Raw genomic sequence first — 13922 nt, 5'->3', positions numbered from 1 at the left:
ATGAATTGGGGGGGGGGGGGTTAGAGGGGGTTGACGTACCATCGCATTAGAAGGGAATTCCTTTGTTTTCCCGATCGGTCTTTAATGACAAACCTTATTTCGGTGGAATGGTTACTAGACGTGATAGAAAATTAACCCACAAATTCCACTGCATTTCACGCCAGTTAATGTAACTTGTAAATAGTCGGCCCCTTGGAATTTAATGCGAACTGAGGACAATTACAGGCTTGTTGGTTTTTCTATGTCGCGTGAGTTGTTTTCTGATATTCTCAAAACAACAGGAGAAAGAATCGAACAACTGATATAAGCCGTGAAGCAGCGGCAACTTCTCCTGCACACGCACTAGGCTGGTAGTCTACAGTTGCAGGCGCAGTTAGTCGCGTCTTACGGAGAACACGGAAGACACCATTACTGGATGAGATTTATGATTCTCAAGAGAAAGAGCACAGTGACCGTCTTCTGCAATTTTCCGCCATGTAGTCTGATGGAAGTTTACCGACGTTTCGGAGGTGCTTCCTAACTCCATCATCATAGCTCTTAACCTCCTAGCCTACGCTATGGCATAACAGCATCTCCGATCGAAGGGCCCCATGCTGATCACTGACAGTATTTTGAACATGTTCTTAAACATTTGTAAAATTAATGTTCTGTCAATATTAAAAGAAACGCCACTAAAACTGCATCCCAAATACATTTCAAATCTAAGTTGGTACGCAATTAACAGGGGAGAAATGAAATTACCTTGAGGCATAAGAGAAAAGGGATTCGATTTCACAAAACCTTCCGTTAGATTTTTAAGAGGAACGAAACTGAGTAAGCATGACATTTATAGAAATCTGAACAGAGGTAGTATTTCATAGAATAAATGTTCTTTCTTTTACAAGGTTGCCCCCTCTCTCTGCATCTCCAAGGTAGGAAACATGATAAGAATAAGATGAGAAACACAATACTGATACATTCATCATATAGGTAGAATTTTTTTTCCTTTGTACTCAGGAAGCCAGACGAACGACGAAACGACCTCGACCGTTGTCATCAACGTCTAAGACGTGATAGAAGCTTATTTCTCTGCTGCCAGCATGAAGCAACCAATCAGCAGATGTTATTTTAACCGTTGCTATAGTTGCGGGGTCCCATAAGCCATGTGTGTCAAAATCGCTAAATTGGCTTCTGACACTTATTATTAATCGTGTTGCCTTGTCACGCAACGTTGATACTTTAATTTATTTAAAAGTTGGTTCTGATCAGCTTGGTACAGGAGTAACGCTTCAGAGTTGTACTCAAGACATCCGCTTTGAACCTCTGTCGGGTCAATAGCTATCCCGAGATTTGTCATGGCTTTTCTCAGTGCGAGGACAGTACATTGAAATAGGATATGGTCCCTTTATTTTATGAACTATTCTACATTGTCATTCTTTCGTCTTATTCGACGCTATACGAACCTCTGAAACTGAAACAATGGTGTTAAATAACCTAAGAATCGGTCAACCAACTTATAAATTTGTCCAGGCTACCGTTGCACCAGTGAGGGGTAGTCAACAATTTTATGCAGTTTCATATTTTTGGACGACGCTTAAGATTTTGTGTTCACTAATTTATTCTTACCCTAGTATCCCAAAATGTGTCTGGAAAGACTGAGGAAAACCTAGAAAGATCCCCGCCACTTCAGCTGGTAAGTTGGTTGAATTTCGAACTCTTATCCTCCCCAATATGAGTACAAAGTGATATTGCTCCGCCAGCCTGCTTGGTTTTACTTTGCAATGAAAATTTACGGGTTCAGATTTCCGCCCGGTCACCAATTGTCGTGATCAAATGGTTTTCATCAGCCCACAAAAAAAAAATGCTACGATGGGTATGTAATCAAATAAGACATCACTTCCACAAATCATCTTACTACTCGATGTTATATACCCAATACAGTTGAGATAGCGTCATTAATTAAACCAATTATTAATATATTTACTCAGTGAGGTTTTAGAACCCACGTTTTCCTTCTGATGATCCCGAACGCAATAGCATCTCTGGTAGCTGATACAGACATAAAAGAACGCTCCCTACTGGCAGCATTATTTACTAGCATTAATCTGCATTTAAATTAGGCAGACGCAAAATTCTTCCGTACATTCTATTAAGGTCACGAAACGAAAAATGTACGGGTCCAGAGACCACAAAGTGTTCGTTGCTAATTTATACACTCACAGAGACTTTAGTTGATAGGATGTGGTAACGTAATCTAAAGTTAATTGTTCAACTACAAAAAGTTGGTACGTTACCACTAATGACCATGATCTACTACGACGTAGTCACACGAGGAAAATGTGAGCAAAATGAGTGTTCAGCCTACTCACAGTCTCGGGGTTATGACATGCATACACGTGCTTTAGTTCGAAGGAAACAACTTGTCTCTTTGATTCACTGCCCTGATGTCAAGATTATACTTCAATAATTATATGTTCACCATCTAACAACATATGTTTCTGACGGTCTTGGCTATCCCCTCAGACCATCATTACGTTCGTACAACAAGCAAGAACACAGTCGCAACGATTAAAACTCCGATTCAATGAGAACGGAAGCAAAGACTTGAATCATCCAGTTAATCGTTTGTAAATTCTACCTTTGTAATTACATTATAGAGGACTGATGAGGAAAAGGAAGCTTATAAAACAAATATTCGTGCAAGTTTATTCCGCGCTCCATATAACAACAAATATTAAAATACTGATTTTAATTTCCTTGTTTACATATAGGCCTCAAACAGCAATCCGATAACTGGAGATTATTTGAACCCGAGAGATAAAATGTGAATAAATTAAAATTACATAATCAGAAACCTCATAATTTGTACTCATAATTAACATCTCTTAACGATCAGACAATGGAGAACAAGACTGACACAGCAGGTAGAACGCATAAGGGATATTAGAAATCCGTACAGAACCGAAGTTGGAAAACAAAAAAGACAACAGTCTACTTGTAAACGAGGAAATGAAAGATGGCTGTATTCTGAGATACTACCCTGATGATGTTGGCAGCAAGAAGCTCTAAAACGTCAGCAATATCTGAACGGCGCAACGTCCCAGAAGACAGCCATCTTCATATTCGTCGCCACGATAACCTGGATATCAACGAGGTAGACTACTGGAACTTCAGGTTCTAGAGAAAAACGTGGTGTTTCTTGGTCAACTGAGTTACTACGAGCTACCATATTCTTAAAAATGACTCTGCTCCGTGAAGCCAGTCTGTCATTTTGTGTGTGTTGGACGTTTCGTCGCGTTGCAAGGTTGCCTCGAACGCAGATCTTGCTCTGAATGTTGTCAGAGGAGGAACAGAGGCGTGGTAAGCATTAATTGAGAGGAATATAATATGTAAGGAACAGGCGCGGAAAATTTTAATGCGTTGTTCTCGTATTCACTCAGAGATACGGAGAAAAACCATGGAGATAAAAGAGGCATTAAGGAGTATTCGGCTGTGACTCCTTTCGGAAAACTCTCGGATAAGAGTCAAATCAAGATATTTGACGCCAATATAATGTTACAGAATAAACCAGCCCTTCTGTTAAAGGTACATCAATAAGGTACCAGAACATACCAATTTAGGGCACTCGGTGTAGCAACTGTATTGCTCTCTCGTGTTCTTTTTAATTCACACTGACATATAGGATATCATTTGTAAATATTTTCCTTGTCAGAGACTTTCCTGAATATGTCGTTTTCATGTCTTTTTGTTTTCGTCATTCGAATATTACGTTCTTCGTCAACAAGTACTCCAGCATACAATGGTGTTCCTGAAGGACAGAATTAAAATACCTGCATTACGAACAAAAAGCTTTTCTTTGAGAGCATGCTTTGAAATTCGCAGTGACGGTTTCAACAATTTTCTTAATTGAAGCCTGTAAAATATTAACGACATTGTTTCAAGCACACACGTCATATAAGGCCTAATGATGTGGGACGATTATGAGCCGGGATAGCTCAGTCAGTATAGTGACTAGCTACGGGCTGGACGAGCGGGGTTCGGTCCCCGACGGGGGCAGAGGATTTTTCCTCTAGCCTCTGCGTCCAGACCGGATATTGGGCCTACCCAGCCTCCTCTGCAATGGGTACCGGGGTTCTTTCCCGGGGGTAAAGCCGGCCGGGGCGTGATGCTGACCACTCAGCCCCCCCTCTAGTGCCGAGGTCAAGGAAGAGAGGAGCTGTACCTCCACTCCCCCAAACGCCTACATGGCGTATAGTGGGACAAACTTTACTTTTTTGTGGGACGAAGCAGTTGTGGACTATCCCGTAATCAGTATGGAGAGATTAAGAAATTTCAGTCATGTTGCTGACAGACACTGGGACCGGATGATTTCAACTGGAAGCATGTCTTCTGTCGTGAGCTTTGATAAGGAACAGAATTTCACAATAACAAGTTTATTTGTGTTGTTCTTTATATTAGAGAATACACTTCATGCTAAAGGTTCAAAGAAAATAAACTTGCACAACTTAAGATCGTTAACCTTAGGTTAAATAAACCTTCAAAGTTTTGGACGGATGCATTCTGTATGCACTATAAATAAGAATGAATATGTGTACACACATTATAGAACTGTGTTCTTTACTAATTTTCTAAACATCTCTGCCAATTGCACTTCAAGAACACTGCAACAGTTCATTATTTCTGTTGAGTAAAACTTTAATCTATATTTAACATGTTTTATGTACCTGTCTAACGTATTTTCATCTTATTACTGTTGTTTTTAACCTAATCTGAAATCACGTGTCGTCCAACACTGATGAGCGAAAGTTAATCGGGGTCCTAAAAGAGTTGAGCAGCTTGCAATCATATCCTATGTATACAGCTGACAGCAAATAATTATCTTATAACTATTCGGGACTGGGTGGTAGAGACAAAATTTCCAAATGATGTTAAAATCAAGGATGTTGTTGTTGGTCTACTGGGTTGTGACGCCGTTTGGACTTGTAGGTAGGTGCAAACGTTTCTGAGGAACTATACATTTCTCAGAAACGCCTACAAGTCTATGCAATTTCACAAACCAATAGTCCACTATCGACACTGTGACCACAAAATCACAAATCTTGAAAATTTATTTACGCGACTATGAGTAGTAAGACGCATTTAAAATATAATAATTTAATAAACTTCTCTATAAAACTACGTAGTGCCCCGTATAGGAACTCTCGGATTTTTAAAAGTATTACAACACTAAAGGCATACATTATAAAAACTGCTGCCGTCTTAGAAAAACAGCTGATGCAATAAAACACAAGGAGAGACGAAAAGTAAACATCACATTGTTTTTATAAAACGAGGAATAAATAATCTGGGTTGATAAAATAGTTCAAGGACTCCAGTCTCATTCAATGCAGGTCCAGGCGGCTACACAATGAATTGACCCATATCCTCAATCACGAAAATAATCCCCTTCGGCCAATCAAGTCTGGTCCATGGAGCCGAATTTTTTATGACATGAATTGGACAACTTAGTAGACAATAGAATAATGTCTTAGATCTAAGCACGTTGTTTTCAGGTCGTCCAAACAAAGACATCTTGGGATTGAATTCTACTTGAGCCATGGATTTATCTCTATGTTCTGTTATGTTGTAGTGTCCTGTGTATGGATCTCGCGATGAAATTAGTCAAAGATGGCGTGCTAAAAGCTGTAGGATACCTGATTCATATACGTCTATTAAATGTTGGAGGGTATAAAACACAGGCCTCAGTGTGACCTATATCTTACTTTTGAATCATATATCGACATGGAAATATTGAACGAAATCAAGAAAACATATTTTCTGATTCTATTAATGTTACATTAGCAGTGTTATTAGATTTTGTCTTATAAATAGATTTTGTTTGTAACAAATAAACACGAAGATCAATGATAACAGAAAAAAATGTACATCGGAAAATATATTTCTCTAAACATAAATTTATGAATAGGACGTAACATTCTCTGGGACCTAGACATTCGCTGTTTTGATACAGGTCTGGTGACGATGGTAGTCTGCCATATAACAGTTGGGTTGGGGAGGGACATCACTATCAAATCACACGGTTTATTTCCTTGAATATCTGAAGGTCAAGTTTGGCTCAGTTAATAAGGTTACCATATGGATTCCCTGACATAAGCTATGTAGTCAATTAGTTACATGTAACAGAATCATTCTTCGAACGAACACATGTTTATACAGTATATGACGTCACGTCTCACATATAATTTATACGTGACATGAGAAAGAAACGTAAATTGATTTAATCGGGCTTCGGGTTAAAATACACTTTCCTCTTATATCTAGTAATTTTGTTCAGTAAATATAGAGATGGTAATCAATTACTTTTACGACTAAGTGCTAAACAAGAATTCCACCAAGCACGAAACATAAATTTAACGTTTCCTCCACAGATAAATTATGATGTCTGTGTATTTAATCAAAGTAAAATGACTGCGACAAACTACTAATTCGTTTTTATTCTTCTTAAGGCTGAGACGAATACGTGAAAGAAAAATAATAGTGTGTTATGAGTTGTTACAACAAATACATAAAAAATTTTGATCAGGAAAACACAAAGGATGAAGTCATTTGATTTGCAATCTCTGACACGGAGGAGTGCAAACCACTTAACGGCGAATTTCGATGCATCATAAAGATACTATAGGTCACTTTTCTTGTCCGCCCGTCACTTATCTTGGAAAATATTTATGACCACCTATCAGATAAGAGGTCGGAAGGCCTCTGGGTCTTTATGGATAAACTCTGCATTTCATCCATATGCATTAGCTATGAGTGGGTTTCGTATGATTCAGAGAACATACAGCGATCATTTTCCTGAACAACACTGACCATTTGATCTCTGCAATGTATACGCATTATGTCTTTTCAGAGGTAAGTGCCGAATTTTTAAGTATTATTTAGACAAGTGTCGGGTGAAATTTAATTTATTTTAAAAATAATTTATATTTTATTATCCCATCGACGTAGCTTATAATCTTTAAAAACCACAACAGAATTTATTAACTATAACTGAATTAATAGCTAAGGGACTTATGTACATAAATGGGAGATAAATTAGTTTTTGTAGCTTAGTCAACGTGCTTCCATCAACAACGAGATTCATTAAACCTTGTAAAATACCCCAACACTTCCGCATGTTTAAAACAAAAATTTTAGCGTCATGTAACGTCACGAAATCAAAATTTTAATTTTATGAAACTGTGCAGGAAGCGAGACTCACGTATAAGTTAATTGAGGGAGTCCCTGTATGAAAATTAATCACATTATGATGTTGCGATGTTCACTGATTATTTTGGGATTTGATTAATAATCCTAGCGTAGCAACTGTTCTAAAACGACGGCCCGTCATTAAGACGATAACGTGCTCTGACACAAGTGGGTCGTATCACATGACAATGCAGACTCTTCCACTTCCCGGTTTACGTCCTTCGATTTTCCACGGGAAGAGCTGTTAAACAGATACTTCAGTTTTATCCCGGGGGATTTTTCAATGTATACTTTTCGCCTTCACTTTCGATTTTGATTAAACAGCTCTGTCATTCTCTGTTCGTAATCTTGGCGCGACAGCTAACTTCAACGAATAAATAACACGAAGACAACGGGATAATAAATGATGTCTACTGTCCTTACAAGTTTTAATCATAATATAAGGCCAATTAAAAGTTGCATTACGTAACGATTAATCTTTATTTGTTTAAAATATTCAAGGATATATAGAGTGAGTGTCTGAAAAATATCAAACTTTGAGCCACTGTAACGTTTTAAGAAGGAAAATTTAGAAAAAAAAGTTCCTTGTACTTAATTCCTTTTGTACAACTAACTCGCCACAAAGTCAAAAGTAAACCTAAATAATCAATTTTAAATTTTATTCTGCTTTAATTTATACACTCCATAGAGAAAAATGACTAAAATACATAAAGATATCTTAAGAATATGTTCGTTTTCGATTATGAAATGAATTTATATATTATGAAGGAATTAAAGACACAACCAAAGACGGAGTTCGTAGATAATTACAGCGCTAATTATAAAGGCCATGTTTTTTTAATTCCGCCCAAATGTCCCGTTAAAAATTCTCCATTACCTGCCACGTGGTCGAAAAAGATCTTTAGGCAGACGCTATAGACGTCGATATCATATGAGACTATAACAGGCCACTGGAAGTAAAATATGGATATTGTAGGTGCGTCATATTGTGATTTATTTAAATAGTATTAAAAATATATTAAAATTGGCCGTCAATCACAATATAAGACAATTAAAAGATTAAAATATCATTTTTCGTTCCTTATCGAGTACTCGATTTACATGTGGAACATTTACGACATGTTTCGGCTATCAATAGTGCCATCATCAGGTGTTATGTTATAAACTTTTTAACAGAATTACTGAATTTTACTGATTTTTTAATGATTTTTAGTTTTCATTTTTCTTATCATTTTCTCATCCTTCATATTGTATCTTCATCCGTTGATGTGTCACATGTCACTAATATGATTGTGATGCCAAATACAATGTCGTAAATGTTCCACATGTAAATCGAGTACTCGATAAGGAACGAAAAATGATATTTTAATCTTTTAATTATCTTATATTGTGATTGACGGCCAATTTTAATATATTTTTAATACTATTTAAAATATGGATAACTCATTATGATGGTAACGAAATGTCAATTTATAGTTCCTGTCTTCATGAGAAGGAACATTTTAAATTGGTTGGAGAGACCAAGATTTCGGGCTCGTATGACGATGATTAAATGACAACTTCTAAATGAAAACGGAATTTCTTAAACAGCTGTGCAATTTACACTATGGAGTTTGAACAGCGTTTTAGAGACAGTAAGATCCATTCGTGCACGAATATAAGAAAAGTAACGAGTTATGTGTGTTCAGTTATTTCATTACGTCTAAACGCTGGTATAAAATCGAGTGGTATGATAGCGTGTGCTTATTTATACAGTTTTACGGTTACCTTGTGCAGCCATCAATTATGCCATGTCCCGCAGTTTGTGCAATAATCCTGAGCAGCCATGAATCAAACGCAGTGCTTGTGCCCGTCGTCATTTGCGTATTCTGCAGACACACAGAAAAACGGAGTCAGATGAAGGACAGAAATAAAGTCAAACAATCTCAAGGTTTCGTGTGGCCTGAATGTAAGGAGGATGTTTCATCTGTTACATAAATATATTTACAGACTGATCACAAGATGATAATAACATCCAGTCATTAGGAAGGATTCATCCAAATTTTTGTCATATTGATTGTCCTTATTCAGAATTCTGAAACAGCAACAGTTGGTAGATCTTCTCGTACAGGGATCCATGTGCCCATCGCAAGACTTCTATTTAAGCAATAAAGTTACGGGTAGATTGTTACTGATCAACATTGAGGCTCTCCAAACATTCATCATGATTCAACATTCATCATGATTCAACCTTGGCCATATTTAAAACCAGGCATGATCGGTGTAACAATAACGCTTTCTTTAAATTAATATCCTACATATTTTGCTGTATTTCTCGACTCCTCGCACCTTCAAGCTAAACTGATCTTCTATAATATAAAAATTATTCGCCGTGAGCTTTGTTTCCGTCCTTGCTAATAACGAGACATGCCTTTTCATTTGTTTTAGTTTTTAACAGAAAATATGCCAGAACGGCGTATCAACAAAATGGCTGATTCAGGGGAAATCCTTACGCTTATTTGGTTTGACAAATGTGCATTATTAGTGATCATTCGCCAAAATGTTAACTGTCTATCTCTGCGGAGAGACGCGTCAGAATTACTCCCTTCTGGCACAACATACATCCCACTACGTGTATTTCATGTTGTTAGACCAAACATCTCAGATTATGCAAATATGCTGGCATGACTTTCTGGCACGACGTCCTCTATGTGGTTTTCACATTTAAGTAAAATGTATGACTGAGTATTTATTGTTTATCTTACTATTGTACAGTAAAATTTTACGTTTTTAAATTTTGTTTTCTGTACTTTTATTATGAGGTTAAAAATGTTAAACAACATTAATGTAGCAATTGAGGAACAGAAATAAATAAATAAAGTTTGGAACACGGAAAAGAAAGTTTTAAAAGCGGCCACACCTATGGTTTAGTGCGTGTAGTATTTAAGAGACAAACATTTCTACCTAAACGAACGTATAAACGTTGTAAAGTTATAATAAAGTAGTCGAGTCGATTGCCTCTTTCACCAAAAAATAAACAGTTGGTTGACCTATCAGTTTCCGGGCCAGTAGTGCACGTTCAAGAATTATTATTCTACTTCTTGTTCTTGTCGTCACTTCCGGAAGTTATCCAGACGCTGACGTTGGCCTTTTTCCAAAAATCTCGCACACTATGGTCTAGAAATACAGTGGAAGTTCTCGATTTATCTGCGTGGTTTTGTCTCTCGTTCCTCATCGGTACCAAACTGCCTGAGTAATAATTTCTTCGTGTGATCACAAATTTTCTGCGAAAAATGATGAAGGATGCTAAGATTAAAGAACTAACCAAATTCGTATGTAGAAAATAAATTTATGATGACCTGTTTAGAGTAGAAGGAAGAGGAACAGAAATTACAAGACTACAGCTGGGTAAATAAAACTGGTAATGCCTAACGAATGTCTAAGCCTGGCAGCCAAGCTCAGTCATAAAGCAAATTTACAAGGAAGGCGATACACAAACGTAAACTGACTTATGGCTGGGAGATGGAGCTCTAATTGTCATCAATTTCCATCTGAATACAAGTAATTAGAATTTCGGTACATAAATTGTTCAGTACGTATATATGTATATTATGTCTATATGAGATAGAGTTTTAATATACAGCTTCCTATAGGATATGGACAATATGTTTATATTATTTTCGTTTTATAAAATAAAAGATATAACTATAGCTTACACTGAGAACAGTTAATACAGGTAACAATTAAATTGTTAAATGACAAAAGTCAATAGATATTTGCAATATTTATATTGTAGGTGCAGATCTGTGTCGTGATCGGTCTCCACGGTTTAATACAATACGCAGGGGAGTATACATAATATTTTAACAGCGAAAAATTCGAATTTCCACGAGGTCACAACTCAGAAAACCAACTCTGACATCTTCACCGCTGTGAAAACCTCAAATTGAAGTGAAGCTGGGGTATTTTATCATCCCTTTCAAACCTGAGCATATCTAAAATGTAGTTAAGAATTCAGGTCGTACCGCAAAGAGAACACAACACTTCACCATTACGAAGACCAACTGGTTCGAGCTGTCCCAAGGAAATAATCGTTGTTTCTTCTGGGAATTACGAAACATGTAGATATAAAGTACAGAGTTACTGACTGCTAAAGCTTTTAGTACACACAGTACTTGGAACCGCTTTCAACTATCGTTCAAGTGACAAATGTAAGAAAACTAACAAAGGTGTCGATTTCCTGAAAAAAACTTAGACTGTCTTTTCAGTGTTTTTCGGAGCGAGACGAGCAGCCTATATTCTGCTCGGACTGTACATTGAACCCAAGTGCCAGGCAGAAGACAGCTTTGTTTGTTGATATGAAGCTCGAGTGTGGTTTCCCCGTATTTGTATTTTAACATCGCACTTTTTGCTACGAGACATATCCTTCGTTCCCACAACAGGCAATGGTGATACTAAGGAGATAATTAGAAATTATGTTACTTCCCTCTTGTATGTGTGTGGGGGATAGGGTGGAAGCCATTACAGAATTCTCAGAAGGGTGAAAGATGGACATGCAACTGAGTATAAAAACTGATGGAGACGACAGCTCAGAAATTATTTACGACATAAGCGGAAATCAAATACTCAACAGAGTTAAAAGACAATTATCACATTTATTGAAGATTGCCCATTGTCTGAGGTACGAGTGGAATTCTGACCAGGTAAATGCCGATATGGTACCTTAAAATAAGCCACGGCTTCCTATTTCCAAATTCCCATCATTCCTCATCACCTTCTCATCCCATACGACGCTTTACGACGTATAACCTCTGCGTCCTTAATTAAGCTGAGAATAAAGCAGTAAATTGTACGCGTTGAGCGAAGTGTGTTCACAGAATGGCCAGGATGAACGTAGGTGATGTGACAGCAGAAATGAACCAAGCGTGTTCACAGGAATCTCACATCCAACGCACTGGCAAACGTGCTCACTGGCGCCCCATACTTCACGCACACACACGCAACCCGTAAATATTAGCTAGTATAAACGTCCGGTCTGCCCTCATTCTGGAGTGCTGTAATAATTCTGGGAAGTTTTATAAGCGCCAAGTTGAATTTACTGTGTAATCTCACCTGACCCCCACAGCCATACTAATTGTAGATCACTGCATCATACAACTCACATGCTTCTATTCTGTTACTAAAACATTAGTGTCATTTGCTAGAACCTCTTAGCTCTATCACTGAGAATCCAGGTGACTTACTGTAAGTTTTATGGCTAAAAATGTTGATGTACTCGTACTGTAAATATGTCTGTCATACGCGTTCGTTTATGCCAAGTATCTTGGACAGCGACTTAATTATTCAGAAGCAGTTACCTTGAACTCTCTCACAGGTACGAGGGTATGTCAACTTCCGTTGCCTCCATATATAACATAGAAGTCGGTTAAAATTTCATTTAGGAACGTAGCTCAGAGTCAGTGAAATCACCGGCTGCAATTAATCTAATTATTTCTTACCACCATATACCATGGTCGTCCATCAGTGGGTGTCTCAAAACACGTACCTTGTAGTCGGCTCATTATTTACTGACTTTCGTTGCATATCTGTTATGATGTTTGAAAATTCATTTCCCTAATAATCTCGAGGAATAGAGCATGGAAGACTTTACGTTAACATATATTATTATTATTTATTATTGACTACAAATGGGTTTTTACCCGGTGGCAGTGACCTACAATAAGACACAACAAACAATGAGACACAACAAAACAACACATCCCACTCAAAATAAAACAACTCATAAGATTACAAAACCATCTAACCTAAAGTACTTAACTTAAAAATTAATACCAACTAGACATAAGACAATAACAGTAATGAATTACATACGTCATGAAACGATGGACTCACACAACAAAACAGTGAGACACAACAATACAACACACCACACTCAAAATAAAACAATTGACACACAATACAAAAACAAACACGCCCTCAGTACATGAAAATTTTATCCCAAAGAACTACAGCCCTTCATCAATTGGAGACTAAGACACTTCACTTCCCTTACCACCAACTAATCCCCACTTAATAACCCCTTGCTTGAAACTACTTTTCTGACCCTCTTTCTAAAGGTGCCTAATTTACAGGGGAAAGACTCAAACACGCCTGGAGGTAATTGGTTCCAGCTTCTTATAGTCCTATTTACAATGTTTAATTGTACCCAAAAGAAGGCCTTCTAAACGGATTGTTTGGGCAATATTCTCAATGGGCATCTTGTTTTTCTTGCAGACGTTTCCACAGACCGTTCGAAAAGATGTAATCAATCAAACAAGAAACAGATGCCGGTGTTGTTAAAAACAGAAACAGAACTGGGTCAAAGCTGTCATCACAAACAGAGTGAGAAACTATTAATTTGCAACTGACATTTCTTAGTGAACATTGCTTTATTCTCGTCTTATTGTTCTACAGCGTTTATTTATTTCAGAGCTCGAATTTAAGTGTAAATAATTATTTAGAAATAATCATTAAACCCCAGTAGTTTTTATTTCAGTTAGCACTACGTTTAAAATATAAACGGCCGGAAAGCTCACTGAACAGAAAGAATTTCGAACATACTTGTTTACGTTATGAATATTATTAATCTTTAGGGCTCTATGGAAAATGTATGTGGAAGAAACTGCATCTTGAGGGACTTTATTCACTTTTAGGCATAATCAGATATTATAAAATTAACC

At 37.2% G+C, this 13922-nt stretch overlaps 1 protein-coding gene across 1 annotated transcript in view; it reads right to left on the bottom strand.

The window, feature by feature from the left end:
- LOC110830909 (BPTF-associated chromatin complex component 1) overlaps window positions 1-13922 on the bottom strand; it is a 154449-nt gene that overhangs the window by 20038 nt on the left and 120489 nt on the right. The window contains exon 3 of the mRNA XM_087355335.1: window positions 8992-9092. The gene's annotated coding sequence lies outside the window, so the exon portion shown is untranslated. The remainder of the gene's footprint in view (window positions 1-8991; window positions 9093-13922) is intronic.

This window comes from Zootermopsis nevadensis, unplaced genomic scaffold (genome assembly GCF_977971745.1).
Source record: "Zootermopsis nevadensis isolate Lab colony 2312 unplaced genomic scaffold, Znev_1.0 Znev_ptg000024l, whole genome shotgun sequence".
Taxonomy (NCBI): Eukaryota; Metazoa; Arthropoda; class Insecta; order Blattodea; family Termopsidae; genus Zootermopsis; species Zootermopsis nevadensis.
Note: the sequence above shows the minus strand (reverse complement) of the source record. Positions and strands in the feature narration are given on the sequence as shown.